Here is a 15,873-nt window from a genome sequence, read left to right as displayed (position 1 = left end):
CTCCCCTTAAATGGTTCACTGCCTTCTTTCTTTCCCTTTTTAATGGTCATGCAGTATTTTATTTATTCTGAGAACCTTTATAATATTAATGGCACTTAATATTATAACATTTATATATTCGAGAACATTTATAATACTAATGGCACTTAATCTAAGAGAATTTCGACTTACTTTTTCTCACAGTTCGATATTGGGTATTAATAAGAGATCGTCAAAACAATTATAGTCAAAATTATTATGTCAAAAGCTTATAATAGGTGCTTGGGTTTGGTCTATATACAATTTCTATTTTGGCATAAAGGTCTTGGGCTGCAAGAAAGAATATTTGGTTTAATTCACTAGTAGGACTATCTCTCAGTGCCGGAATGGCCTCTTCATGGTATGTCTTCTGCTGTTGATTTTTAGCATAGTTACTTGTGATTGTGTGAATGGAATTGAGTGGAGAGGACTCCTTGTATTTATTCCAAATAGGAGTACATAATCGATTACTATACTCATGAGGAGGTAGGCAGGCAAGGCCACTGTCCAATATTGTTGAGGCCAGTAGGTAAAGCCCAAGGAGTTTAGCCCAGACTCAAGAATAAAGCCAGACTGGGAGCTTAAGAACAAAGCCATAAGCCACTCTTTCTGGCAACGGTGAGGGTGAATTTTCCACCATTTTCCCAGTGGCTTTAGACAATCTTGGTCCTTGAAGTGCTCACTCAGGCCCCTCTGGACAACTTGGCTACCTCACCACACTGCTTTCTCTTTTAGTGCCGCCTGTGTAAACTCAGCCATGTCACAAGCTTCTGTAATGCTCGTGGGCTGTAAATGTAATTCTCCGAGTTGCATGTGAATGGGAGAGTCCTGGGAGGAGGCATTGACCTTCTATAAGATGTAGGAAGATCAGGACTGTATTGGGTTCTTCCTGAGGCTCTCGACTAGTTCCTCCAACTGTCTACTGTCAGCCCTTCAACCTGACGCCCAGTGCCACGCTCCAGGGCTTTTACTACCCAGTTACCTTCTCTCCACTTTCCACTCCACCCTATTCAAAGACTGGAAGTTTTTGTTTTATTTTTGTTTTTGTTTTGTTTTGTTGTAATCTCTACCCCCAACGTGGGGCTAGAACTCATGACCTTGAGATCAAGAGTCATATGCGCTACTGACTGAGCCAGGAGGTGCCCCCAAGGACTAGAACTTTTAAAAGTGTTTGTGATTGAGGGATGCCTAGCTGGCTCAGTCCGGGGAGCATGCAACTCTTGATCTAAGGGTTGTGAATTTGAGCCCCACATTAGGTCTGCGATTACTTAACAATAAAAAAAAATCTAAGCGTATGTGATTGAGCACTTGGGCATTTGAATTTATTCTTCTCATCCCATTCTTGAGACTGGTTCTGCTTGCTTTTCTCAAGCCCTGAATTCAAATTAAAAAAAAAAAAAAAAAAACCCCTGCTGAGGATTCGTGGATATCTGCACTGTCTGGAATTGGGAAGTAATAGTAACCGAGATCACAAGCAGGGTAAAAGAGTAGAAAATAGATTATGAATCAAGCTATCTGGTGATGCTCTTCTGCTACCTTGCTGTGTCGTTTTGGGCAAAGCCTTTAACGTCTCTGTGCCTTCATGTCTTATTTATCAGGTGAGGATAACATTGCCCAACTTATTGACCTTTAAGATACGTTAAAGATAAAATAGGGGAGCAGATTCAAATTTCTTCTTAATTTAAAAGACTATTAGAAAAAAAGAAAATTGCACTTAAATAGCATCATTTTAAGGATTTCCCCCCAATTAATTACCCTTCTCCGCCAGTGTCCTCTGAGATATATTGGTGAGCAGCTAAGGGCTAAACTGAGTCTGAATTTCATCTCCTTTAATACCCTGTCATCTGGGGGGAGGGGGCTGATGAGTGGTGCTATACTGGGTCAGGAGAAATTGAGGACCTGCATAATCCAGAAAGGTCTGAACAATCTCATGTTGATTGTGAAGAAAAACCAAGGGAAAAAGCAGTAGAATCAGACTCTGGGCTCACCCTTCCTGTTCTAGCAAACTTTCCCCCATCTAGTTATTGTTAGGGTTGAGCTCGGGTTGGGTTTGACTTATAATTAGGGTCCAGGAGAGGATTAGGGTTAGGTTTGGGGTTTCAGTTAGGTTTAGATTCTGAGTTTGGATATATGTTTAGTTTAGAGTTGGGGGTGGGAAATTAGGTTTAAAGTTATACTTAAAGTTAGGGTCAGGGGCGCCTGGTTGGCTCAGTCAATAGATAGCATGTGACTCTTGATCTCGGAGCTGTAAGTTCGAGCCCCATGATGGGTGTAGAGATTGCCTTTAGAAAATAAAAATAGGGGCACCTGGGTGGCTCATTTGGTTGAGTGTCTGACTTGGTCTCCGTCATGATCTCATAGTTTGTGAGTTTGAGTCCCACACGGGGCTCACTGCTGTCAGTGCGGAGCCCTCTTGGGATGCTCTGTACCCCCCTCTGTCTGCCCCTTCCCCGCTTGTTCTTTCTCTCTCTCAAAAATAAATAAAAAATATTATTAAAAAACAAAACAGGGGAACCTAGGTGGCTCAGTCGACTAAGTGTCTAACTTCTTCTCGGGTCACGATCTCCTGGTTCATGAGTTTGAGCCCCACCTTAGGCTCTGTGCTGACAGCTCAGAGCCTGGAGCCTGCTTTGGATTCTGTGTCTCCCTCTCTCTCTGCCCCTCCCCTGCTTGTGCTCTGTCTCTCTTTCTCAAAAATAAATAAAAACACTTAAAAATTTTTTTTAAAGTAAAATAAAAATGAAGCCAGGATCAGTATTCGTTTACTTTAGAATTAGGGTTAGGTTAAGGTTAGGGCAGTTTCTCAGTCCAGGAACTATAGACATTTGAAGCTGGAAATTCCATCATGGGGGCCACTCTGTCATTTTTAGGATGTTTAGCAGCAACCCTGGCCTCTACCCACTAGATTCTTATAGTATCTGCTCCATGGTAGGAACCAAAAATGTCTTGAAACAATGTCAAATGCTTCCTTGGGTGTGGGGCTCGGGGTGGTGGCGGTGGGAATCTCCCTTGGTTGAGAACCACTGAATTAATATCAGGCTTAGGGTTAATGTTAAGATTATGGTCTGGAATCAGGTTATTTTAGACTTTGAGTTGGGTTTGTGTTTAGATTAGGGTTAGTTTACAGTTAGGGTTGGGAAATTGTTTAGATTTAGGGTCAGGAGCAAGGTTCAGGTTCAGGTTCAGGTGAGGGTTAGGATTTATACATTGGTTATGTTTAGATTAGCTCCTTCCTACAAATGTATTGTGGAAATATTATTTAATGAATTTTGTGTCTTTCCTTTGGCACTTTTGGGGCGTGGCTGTATTTCTTGGGGAACAGAATGCAAGGATAGACCCCACACTGGGGAGCTCCCCGTAGAATCCTGCTGAGTCTGTGGAGAATGACTTCATAAGAGCCTTCGTGCCTAAGAAAGGTGATTATTTGGGAGTGCTCCTCATCTCTCGTGTGACATAAAGATAAAGACAGCTGGAAACAGCCCGTGTGTACGCATGCACAAGCACATATACTCTGTGCCGAGTGCCTACTTACGTTTTATTGAATGTGTCATTTGCATAGTGCAGGCACAAAGGCCTTCATGCCTAAGGTTAGGAAACCGTTATAGATGGTAGAGCTCCCCTTCCGCCACATTGTCACAGGTGCGAGGAAGCCATCCTGAAGGCAAGGGTTCCTAAGAGCGGCACAGCAGATGAGTCAAGGACCTGAGCCATGGGAAGATTTTGCAGCTGGAAGTCAGGACACCCATTATTCACCCGTTTGTTGTTCTGTGGTGTGTGGGGTCACAGGCAAGTTCATTGCCCTGCCTTAGCCTGCCCATATGTAGAATAACCAGAATGGAACTTACCTGAAACCCTCCATCGTCTCCAAATCAACTGGGGGTGAAGTCCATTTCAACAAGCTCTTGCGAAGGGCTTGGGAAGGAAGACGCTGTGTCGGCCTGCTGTAATTTTATTATTCTGTTTCTGGAAAAAAGGGGTGTACAGAGCCTCTAGCTCAGCACCCTCCTGGTGGCTGGAGCCTGCCAAGGCCTCCATCTGCCCATGTCAGAGAATACTGGAGGGATGGCGGTGTCAGAGGCAGACGCAACAGAGAGGGAACGATGCTTCACCAGCTTGTCAACATGTCATTAGGGTGTTCCTGTGGGAACCAAGAGCAGAGGCAGGAGGCAGGAGATGTGGGAGGGAGGGGGGAGGGAGGGAGGGAGGAAGGAAGGGAGAGAAATGGAAGAGATGAAGGGGTCCATGCCAGTACTGCATTCATCCCTGTCATGAGGAGAGCTCTATCAAACCAAGGCCAGGCCTATAAATCAGGCCATAATTAGTTGCAAAGAGAAAGCTTTAACATCCTCATCAAATTGATTAATACATCTTGCAGCTCAGGACAGGCCGGCCCTGCCTTGGAAAAACTGCAAGCTGGCCCGGCTGGGTGGGAATGGAAGGGGAGAAGGGACAGTTCTAGCTGTGACAGTGTGGAGCCAGCTGAGTTCTACGCCTCAGTTTACTCACTTGAAGGAGGCTCTGACAGGTGGCAGTGAGGGTGGGGGGTCGTTCTCAGTCCAGGGGGTCATCATGGGCCCAGAGCCTGGAGAATGAAATGAATGTGCTGATTTCATCAAGAATTAGCCTCGACACCTCTGGCATGTTATTTCTTTATTTTCCTAGGCCTCAGTTTCACCATCTGTAAAAGGGACATTTTGGACCTGAGGAACTTTGATTACTTCTGGTTCAGACACCATAAGTATCTAGGAGCTCAAGGGACAAGGACGTTTGGGGGTTATGGCCAGTAAAGACCTAATTGAGGATATCCAATTCCTAGGATATCCAAAGGGCTGGGGTGTGTGTGTGTGTGTGTGTGTGTGTGTGTGTGTATGTGTGTGTGTGTGTCAGGAGTTTGGGATAAGCTTAAGGAATCTGGTCTGCCTCAGGCTTGAAATTACCAAGTACTGCCTGTGTGCTTTCCTGAGGCCTAAGCAAGCGTAAATGCCCTTCATTTTTTAAAGTGGTACAGAGAGAAAAGATATGGATCGACTTGGATTCACATCCTGCTTCAACCACTTATTCGCTGTGTGTTTGGAGAAAGTTACCCAGCCTCTCAGCTTCCTCCTCTACAAGACAGTGCTAACAAGATAACAATGTCTACCTTGCCCGGTCACTACGAGGGGTAGGGAAGATATATATATGTCATGTGCTCAGCTCAGAGCCTGGCACATAGTAGGCGGTCAGCAAGTAGTAATTAGTATTATTATTGTTCAGATGACTCTTGATATCTTAAAAATGGAATCTAAATCACATGGAGACTGAAAAAGTAAAGTCTCCTTAGAAACTAAAGCCCTGAGTGCCTGGATGGCTCAGTCGGTTGAGCATCCATCTTTGGCTCAGGTCATGATCTCATGGTTCGTGAGTTCGAGCCCCACGTAGGGCTCTGTGCTGACAGCTCAGAGCCTGGATCCTCCTTCAGATTCTGTGTTCCTCTCTCTCTCTGCTCCTCCCCAACTCATGCTCTCTCTCTCTCTCAAAAAAAAAAACAAAAAACAAAAACATAAAAAAAAGTAAACCCCTGATTTCGCCACAGGATGTCCAACTACTCACCCTCCTGGGATGTAAAATGAATAGAGAGCATTTTGTTGTATAAAAGGCAATGGACTTGTGCTTAAAGACTTGGGTTCTGATCTTGCCGTTGCAGTTTATGGATTATGTGATTTCGTGCAAGATCCTTCACCTTTCTGAGCCTCGCTTTCCTGAATCAGGAATGTTTTCAGCATTCAATCAGATAATGTGTATAAATTATCCTTGTAAGATGTAAATCATATTCAAGCATATTTAAATATAAAGCATTTTATGAGCCACATTCTGGGCATCAGTCACTTCTGTCTGCTGCTGACTGCTCCCAATCCCCCCTTTAGGAAGAACAAATGAAATACATCTCTTCTCAAGCCCCTGGGACGTGCTCCATTGCTTGAAAGGACCCTGTGGTTTTTATGTCTTCTATAAATTGCATTTTCTTATTTCCTGCTTTAATAAAAACTCTCTGACCTAATAGCTTATAATAAACAAAGATCCTTTCTATTTGGTGGTGTTTGGGGTACATCCAGGTTTATGTGGTGACACTATCCAAAAATCCATTCTTTCTTTCTTCTGTAATAATTGAACTGTTGCACATATGGCTGCTCATATGTATCTATTTCCCAGCCTAACCTTGCAGTTAGGATGGCTATATGACTAAGTTCTTGGTAGTGGAATGAAAGCAAGAGTGATGTGGGCCGATGATCAGCTGGATCCTTAAGAAATGAGTGTGCCTCGTCTATACTTTTAATCCTTCCTAAACCCCAGAATACGAATGTACCCTCCATGCAGCTTGGACCAGGCACACAAAAGCCACCATCGGGGGTGGGGGTGGGTGGGTGGTGGAAAAACAAGGCAGAAGGAACCTGGGTCCCCAAATGACAACATGCAGGAGAATCCTCTGCCATCCTGGAGCTCAGGCTGTTCTGTGAGAAAAAACATGAACTTCTATCTTGTTGAGATGTTGCATTTGGGGATCTTTATCATAAAAGTTTAATCTCTCATCTTGAGGAATTACTTCTTTGCACTGCATGTTCCTCAGCGGTCCATTTTCTTATCCATCCCACTATGTTTAGGCTATAGTACCAAATGTGGAAGACACTCTCCATCTTAAAAGACAGTAGAAGATTCCACTGCTTCTGCTTTGTTTGAAGTTTGGATCTGGATCTCAGAGTCGTCTTCTGATAATAATTTTATTAAGAAATGCTCCATCCATTTCTACTCAAAACAACCCCCTAAAAGAGAATCAGCTTCATTTTCTTTTCTCTTTTTTTTAGTGTTTATTGATTTTTGAGAGAGAGAGAGAGAGACAGAGACAGAGCATGAGTGAGGGAGGAGCAGAGGGTTCTGTCAGCACAGAGCCCAACGCGGGGCTCACACCCAAGAACCATGAGATCATGACCTGAGCTGAAACTGACTGAGTCATTCAGGAGCCCCAATCAGCCCCATTTTCTTATACTCTTCCTGCAAGAACAAAGTCTACTCTATTCCTGGAAAGCAGCTGCAATTCAAAGACCAGTGGGACGAAAGATGAAGCAGAAAATAAGACAACTGTAGATTGAGGATGCTTGGAGGGGTCCACAGGAACCTGAACTCTGACCCTGGCTCACGTGAGGGGACAGGGAGAGCTCAGGGACCACAGAGCTGGAGAAATAAACCAGAGGTGCCCAAATGACTTGTCATGAGCCTCCGGTAGAGGAAGTGGGCTTTTCAAAATCTGTGCACTGCTTTCTTATGCTTCTAATCCCCGAGAAAACTTGACCCTCACCAGCTGACCCATTGGCTTCCCACCAGTTTGTCCTCATCAGTCAAGATTTTTTTCAAAGCCTATGACATTTAGAAAGCCTCCCTCCTGACACCCACCCCTCCTCTTTTGGAATGTGGTCCTGGGCAGACTCAGAATTGCTCTTTAACATGTTTAACTGAGCCGATGGCTTGGAATGTGAGGACTGAATACCTCCTTTCAAAAGCCAAGAGGTATGGAGTCCAGCAGACATGGGATCATGGGGAAGGGGAGACTACGGAGGAAGGACATGGTGCCAAGCAGCCACAGGTGGGAGCCAGAGCGGGAAGGAGGGGCAGTCTCACTTTGTCACACCACTGGCCCGAATCGCAGGGCAGGGCCGGAAGGGAAGTGCCAGTTGTGGAAGCTCCCACCTCATCTCACAGCTCACCAAATATTACGGCCTAGCACATAAAAACCAGCGTGCTAGGCTGCCAGGAGTGTTAAACTCAAGGAGCTGTGACCAGAAGCAGGCGGGCTCTGGGGACAGCAGCGGGGAGGTGGCTCCAGGAGGCCAGGGGCTCCTGTTAGGCCTCACCGGCTCTCAGGCAGTGACTGAGACCAAACAGGAAACTTAGCCCTTGTCTTGGAGCCCAGCTCTGCTTCCTACCTCTCCACGGTGAGGGCATTTAGGGGAGTCCTGGGCCTCCTTAGCAGTACCCGGGCCGGTTCTAAGCAGAAAATAAATGCTTTCAAGCCACATAAATCAACGAAAATTAGCAGGAGTCAAGGTAGGAATCCACCCTCCACTGCTTGGATGTTTGAGCCACGGTTCTTCTCTGTGATTTAGAGCCGTATGATTAAAGGGATCCGATCTTGGTTTTTTTGTTTGTTTTTGTTTGTTTTTCTTTCTTTCCCTTCTCCTCCCCTTTCCAGATAAAGTCCTCTCCTATGAGGCAGGTTCCCACTGGCTGCTAGTTCCTCTGGCTAGAAGCAGGTGTGTGCACCTGTCAGCTCAGCACCTTGATGGATCTCTGTGCTGTCGTGGTTCGCCTCCTCCCTGCCTGCCCCTTAATGAACAGTCCGCCCCAGGCCAGGGATGAGTTGTGGGTGGGAGCCCACATTCTGAGAACGTTGCGGCTGCCGACCCAAGTGAAACGCGGCACCATCCTAGAGGTGGGGGCGGGGGGCTGCGGTAATCAGAACTCCTCACTCTGACCTCTGAACTTGGGAGAAGATTGATAACAGCAGGAAGATTTCCCAACCCTGAGCCCCCTGTCAGACCAGCAACTGATGGAAGTGTGAGCTGGGAACCAGAGAGCTTAGATGCGGGGTTTTGCCTCAGAGAACGGGGACTCAGGGGCTCCTGAGTGGCTCAGTCTTTTAAGGGTCTGACTCTGCATTTCAGCTCAGGTCATGATTTCACAGTTTGAGTTTGAGCCCTGCATTGGGCTCTGCTCTGGCAGTGCAGAGCAAGCTTGGGCTTCTCTCTCCCTCGCTCTCTGCCCCTTTCCCACTCAAGTGTGTGTGCTCTCTCTTTCTCCCCCACCCAAAATAAAATAAATTAAAAAAAAAAGGGACTCAGGGGCAATGTGTATGGGAAGTGAAGGTGGAATTTGGAATCAGAGAGTCACAGGTGCAATTCCCATCTCTATCACTTCCCACCTATATGACCCTGCACAAGTTTCTTAAGCTCTTTGAGTCTCAGTCTCCATACCTTTAAAATGAAAATAATGAGGGGCGCCTGGGTGGCTCAGTTGGTTGAGCATCTGACTTCAGCTCGGGTCATGATCTCATGGCTCTTGAGTTTGAGCCCCACGTCGGGCTCTGTGCTGGCAGCGCAAAGCCTGAAGCCTGCTTTGGATTCTGTGACTCTCTCTCTCTCTGCCCCTCCCCCGCTCACACTTTGTCTCTGTCTCTCTCAAAAATCAATAAACACATTTAAAAAATAAAATGAAAATACTGATATGAATCTCACAGAATCGTAGTGAAGACTATAGGAAATAATCAAGTTAATGTCAAGTTCCTAGCACGTGGTGCCTGGAATGTCGCATTTGCTCATAACGTCATACTTTCCTGCCTCTCTACTCGTCTTGCCCAAGGCTGTACAGCAAGCTAGGAAAGAAATCAGAGCTCCAGCCTGTGTCTCCTAATTCCTAATCCAGTGCCTGGTATCCATCCAGCTCAGGAATCTATCCACTACATGCTCTCAGTCTAGACCTGAAGGCACAGAGAGCAGTCTTCTAGGAGACAGACTAGAACATCCCCGCTCTTTCTTTCTTTCTTTCTTTCTTTCTTTCTTTCTTTCTTTCTTTCTTTCTTTCTTTCTTTCTGTTTTTAACATTTATTTATTTTTGAGAGACAGAGAGAAATAGAACATGAGCAGGGGAGGAGCAGAGAGAGAGGGAGATGCAGAATCCAAAGCAGGCTCCAGGCTCTGAGCTGTCAGCACAGAGCCTGACACAGGACTTGAACTCACAAACTGTGAGATCATGACCTGAGCTGTGAGATCATGACTGAGCCACCCAGGCGCCCCTAGAACTTGCCCATTCTGAGGAAGGAAGGATCACACCCAGCATGGTGCTGTGCAATATTCACTGCCAGGTTCAAGTCCTGAATATAAGCCACCCACAAGTTGTGACCCTGGGCCATTCCTTGAGCCTCAGTTTCCCCAATGTAAAGTGGCGTGATTGCAATCCTTGCCACGGGGTGGCTCTGAAATTCAAAGGAAATAGTGGATGGGAAAACCCTGTGCAAATGACTCTTTATGTATAATGGGATGCTCATCATTTTATTAACCGGATTTCTCTTGGGAAGGGAGCTCTGTTTGGAAGGTCACCTTGATAGGTGTCTATCATACGGCAGATGTTACCAAAATGTTACAGAAGGGAGAGTATTGCCCTGCAAGAGAGAGACAAAGAAAAAGAGAGAAAAGAGGAATTGGGAAGGCTCCAGCAGGATAGAGAGAGGCCAGGCGTACTGACTGCCACATCGGTTAGATGGACCGGGAGGTATTCAAAGATCAGTGGTGCCCACCGTGCTCATTAAAGCTGTTTGTGCCGTGTAATATAAGCTCGTCCTCTGTGCCCCTGCAAAATCTTTGGGTTTCTCCGTGAAACTCACCAATTTTGGAGCACTGATCACACATCTCTAGTGATTTATACACATTCTTTCATTCATCCCTCTATAACCTTCCATGGATGAAGAGCTGAGGCTCGGGAACCTTGGACAGCTTGCTCAAGGTCACATAAAAGGATGCTGCTAGAGAAGGTTCCCGCTATTGGGCCCTGCTGCCCCCCTGGAGCTCAGTTTTCTGAGGTTCAAAAAGTCACTTAACCTCCCCGAGCCCCAGTTTCTCTAGCTTTAAGAAGAAATGTCTCTGTTGCTTCCCTCCTTGGTCACTCAAATACTTGATAGATGGGAGAGGTAATAGATGTAAAGTACTTTGAGAGCTTTTAAACAAACAACCCCGTTGCGAAAGTAAGCTATTATTAATACCACATCTCACATGCTAAAAGGTCCGCTTAATCCGTCTTGCCCTAAAGAGCCAAAGAGGATATTTCCTCTCTCTGTTTAGTTTATCCTTTCCAGCCAAGTGCCAAGTGTGTTCCACGTTCCTTTCTCTCATCAGAAACCAGGCATATGGGTCTCCCCTAATGCTACTCAAGTCCAAATAGCATGATCATCTCCAAGGATTCCCTTCTTCCTACTCATCTCTCCAGCCCCCTCCAAATAGGGACTAACCCTGTGGCGTTTAACAAACAGCTTTGCAGGAAAAAAAGAGTCCTATTTTGATTTATAGCATTTGCCAATTTCCTTGGTGTAAATACTCCCAGCATGCCTGATTTCACACTATCATTATGACATGAGTGCAGAATTGGGCACAGCTGGACAGTATTATACCCTTATATAGTATTTCTACCATATAGGTTCAACAGACATCAATAACCTCAGAAGGAGTGTCGGGGGGCCTCAGTCGGTCCATCCAGCTTCAGTTCGGGTCATGATCTCAGCCCCACATCTGCTGTCAGCGCAGAGCCCCCCTCAGATCCTCTGTCCCCTTCTCTCCCTGCCCCTCACCCCCCCTCAAAAATAAACTTAAAAATATAACCCCGAAAGGTTATAGTAAAATCTAGTAAAGGGGCGCCTGGCTGGCTCAGTCAGACATGTGACTCTTGATCTCAGGGTTATGAGTTTGAGGCCCATGTTGGATGTAGAGATTACTTAAAAATAATATCTTGGAGTGCCTGGTGGCTTAGTCAGTTGAGCGTCTGACTCCAGCTCAGGTCATGATCTCATGGGTTTGTGAGGTGAAGCCTGCATCGGGCTCACAGCTGTCAGCACAGAGCCCACTTCTTATTGTTTGTGCCCCTCTCCGCCCCTGCCCCGCTCACGCTCTCTCTCTAAAATAAATAAACATAGGGGCGCCTGGGTGGCTTAGTCGGTTGAGCGTCCGACTTTCGCTTGGGTCGTGATCTCGCGGTTCGTGGGTTCGGGCCCCGCGTCGGGCTCTGTGCTGACTGCCAGCTCGGAGCCTGGAGCCTGTTTCAGTCTGTGACTCCCTCTCTCTCTGACCCTCCCCTGCTCATGCTGTCTCTCTCTCTCTCTCCTAGAAATAAATAAAAATTTAAAAAAAAAAAAAAATAAATAAACATAAAAAAAACTTTTAAAAATCTAGTGAAATAAAGATGAAGGGATGTGTTATTATTTATTATTTTTGTTTTTAAATGTAACTTATTTAATTGTAACTTTATATGGTTTTAGGGGTTTTTTTGGAAGTAACCGTTTGACAGAATTCTTGAAAATTTAAAAATCAGCGCTCACAAGCCAGCATAAGGCAGCTCCAGACCACCCCTGTGTGCCCCCATGTGCACACGAAGACAGTCGACAGAAGCTGAGGCATGTTGGAGGGAATGCTGAGTGATCCCGAGATATATTTTTCTATTTCAGAAACAAGAATCTGACAAGAAATGATACGCTGGATTGACAATGACCATTTTGATCTCAAAGATTTTTTCTTTTTTTTAAACGTTTATTTATTTTTGAGAGAGAGAGAGAGACAGAAAGGGAGTGGGGGAGGGGCAGAGAGAGAGGGAGACACAGAATCCAAAACCGCTTGCCGAACACAGGGTGCGAACTCATGAACCGCAAGATCATGACCTGAGCCAGAGTCAGATGCTTAACCAACTGAGCCACCCAGGCGCCCCCAAACTCAAAGGTTCTTAAATTGGAAGTACTCATCTAGTTCTTTTCCCTAACCATGAGCAAGGGTTTTTTCTTCAGGATTCAGTATTGATCAGGGTCCTGGAGGACCCTGGTACCCTGGAGAAGAGTTTAACAAAGGCATATTTACAAAGCAATGGGCAACATTTGGAGGGACCCACAAGGGATGGTGAAGTTAACCAGAGCGGGGAATGATTGGCACTTTAGGCCCAAAGGGTAAAAGAAGGAGCATTCCCCCAAATCTGGAGAGAGTGTAGCAGAGGGTGTCCCACTGGGGCCATGGGCTTTAGTGAAGGAACACGAGCATTGTCAACCGGAGGCTTGGCTGAGGGGGGAGCTGGGGGAATAAAGACCCTGACCTCATGTTCTCCCCACTTCAGTCGCTTCCAGTGACTTGCTGCATCATGTAAATGTGTTATCTTGTTCTCCTTTAAAAATTTCAGGTAAAGTCACTGTTTCTTGAGCATTGACCATTGACTGAACCCAACCAGAGGTCAGGAGACAAGGGAGCCTGTTGGAGTAATTCATCAAGATCACTTCCCAGCCAGCACCCAGAGCAGGGGAGGAGAAGGATAGAGAGCAGATATGGAAGGCCAGAGGGATCACCCGGCACATGCCCTCAGTGGCTCATTGCAAGAAGCCATTCCCAGAACAGCATCTTAGGCTAATGCTTCTGAAACTTTAATAGACATACTAACCATCTAGGGATTATAACTCACTTCTGACTCAGTAGGCCTGGGTTGAATCCTAAGATGCTGCTGGTCTGTGAACTACCCTTTGGGTAAGTGGGTCTTAGGCCATACCCACCCCACCACAAGCTCTAGTGGGAAAGGGGGAGCTGTAAAACTCCCTTGGCCCTTCTCTTCCCATTTTCTACCTCCCCGGGCCCCATTCCTTCTCCCAAAATACCCTTCTGGTGCAACACAACTATCTACAACAACCTAGAATTTGATTCTCTCTCTCCCCTGTTCCAAGACCATGCTAGACAGATGCGGGTTTGCAGACCCCCAGAACTCGAAGGCAGATCTGTCCACTGGAGGAAGTCTGTAGGGAATACTCCTAAGTCCTCCAATCTCCCCTGTCTCCGGTTTCTCTCCTTGTTTTCACCCCTCAAGCAGGAGGAAGCAGCTTCAGGCTTAGCCCCTGGACACTTGGTCCAGTTGCCTGGTATAAGAAAGGCTGGCCCTAAGGGGCATCTCCATTAATTCCAGACACAATGCAAGTGTGTGCACTAGTTGAGAGATATATGCATATATATATGGTGTAAGTGCGTTGGGGTGGGCAAGGAACGGAAGGCTGGAAATTGGATCAAGATGGCTTAACACGATTCCTTCTCCTTGGGAACTTAGATAATCTTCTGAAAGACGAACAAAGCACCAGCAGAGGTAGTTAGACCTACTGACTTTCAAGATGTGCCCCATTACCTGTATTATTCACTACTATTCCCACATAGGATAACTTCCATCCCAAAGTCTATAGAAAAAGACCTAGCCAAGTGAGGATTTTCCAGAAGTGGCCTGTTCATAAGATCAGCAACAGATATCCAGATTCCACTAGTAAAAGGCTGACCAGTTCTCCCTGCTCCTTTTCCCAAGAGAAAGCGGGAGAGGATGAGGGCCCAAGTTCCCAGCTAGCGAACATACTGTTTTATAACACACTGTATCCGTTATTTGGCGCTTGTCATAAAACACCCGACACCACAGAGCAATTTACAGTTTACAAGGAACTCTTCAAATACATTACCTCCTTAAATTTTTACAATACCCCTATGAGATAAGGCAAGGCAGGTTTATCACCATTTTACAAACAAGAAGTTGAGGTCCTAAGAAGTTCAATAATTTACCTAAGGCCACCAGACTCTTGGGTATCGGAGCCCAGGACTGGAATTGTTTTCTTGACTCCTGCCTCATATAGAATCCTTTCTGTACACTCCCTTCCTTGTAAACACTTTTTTTTTGGTCTAGTAGCTAATTGGTATGTTCTGACTTTGTTCCTTTACGGATATGTAAGCGCCCAGACAGCATGGACTTTGTCTCTCTTGCTTACCTATATTTCTCCAACACCTACAACAATGCCTTATATATAGTATGTGCTTAATAAAATTACGTTGGAGGAGTGAACAAATGAAATAGACTACAAGCTACCAGAAGGTGGGGCTGTAACTTTGACTTCTTAGAATCCCTCATAATATTTACACAGTAGGAGAGTAAATATTACTGATAAGAAAAATGACCTGGGGCGCCTGGGTGGCTTAGTCGGTTAAGCGTCCGACTTTCACTCAGGTCATGATCTCGCGGTTCGTGGGTTCGAGCCCCGCGTCGGGCTCTGTGCTGACTGCCAGCTCAGAGCCTGGAGCCTGTTTCAGTCTGTGACTCCCTCTCTCTCTGACCCTCCCCTGCTCACGCTGTCTCTCTCTCTCTCCTAGAAATAAATACAAATAAATAAATAAATAAAGGTTATATTGGTAAAACTATAAAAAAAAAAAAAAAGAAAAGAAAAATGACCTAATATCCAGTGGGCGTGACTGATGCACAGGAAGTCATCTGTCCTGAAAGGTAATATATTTTGAGGAAAGAGAGTGGCTGCCATGTCTTCTAGAATTCTAAGCACTGACTATCTATTTTCAGTATTTCTCCTTACCTTCAACTTTGCCCCTCTGTCCCCCTCGAGGTGAAGACATCTGCCCTTGGGAGAGACAGTCCCGAAGTTCAGGCTGTGTCTTTTCGATTTAGGCAAGAGGCACTACGGACGGAGGCTCATAACAACGGTCTGCATCTCCACGCGATCCCACTGCCACCAGAAATAATAAAATGGTTTGTTTCTCTTGGCAGCCTCCACCTAACGGTTCCCCATGTGTGTGTTGCTTTCTTCAATTTTCCCCTCTACAAAATCTGGTCATGTTTAATAACAATAAATCAGAGGAGAGATTGCAGCCCGGAAGAGAAGTCTGGGGCAGCTGGGGTTTCCACATCTGGGGCCCATTCGGGTTGAAGCGATGACAATTGCTAATAAATGTTAATGGGGAACCTCCTCGGATTCATACACCCTAGCCATAATTTAGCCTGTCTCCATGCCACATGACCTTTTGAACATCCAGAATACACCCATCATAACACCAGCGATAGCCCTGGATTGCTTCCTGCATATGAAGTGGGGGAAAAAACAACACAAGGTTTCTTGTTATTGATTACATTCCTCCATCTTCTCTTCCCTGGTCTTCTCTTCAAGGCTCACAGAGCCTTGGGGCCCCCAGCCACCCAGGTGGTTAGAGGCCAGGGAGTCAGGTTAAAAAGGATGTTCCCTTCTACTCGTCAAGGAGGCCCCCTGAAGTCTGACAGCTAACACTG

At 45.8% G+C, this 15,873-nt stretch overlaps 1 pseudogene; it reads right to left on the bottom strand.

The window, feature by feature from the left end:
- Window positions 1-235: 235 nt before the first annotated feature.
- LOC120229052 lies at window positions 236-658 on the bottom strand (annotated as a pseudogene).
- Window positions 659-15,873: the final 15,215 nt, after the last annotated feature.

Source organism: Hyaena hyaena, unplaced genomic scaffold (genome assembly GCF_003009895.1).
Source record: "Hyaena hyaena isolate Hyena2069 unplaced genomic scaffold, ASM300989v1 scaffold_29, whole genome shotgun sequence".
Lineage (NCBI taxonomy): Eukaryota > Metazoa > Chordata > Mammalia > Carnivora > Hyaenidae > Hyaena > Hyaena hyaena.
This window is presented reverse-complemented; position numbering and strand designations above follow the sequence as displayed.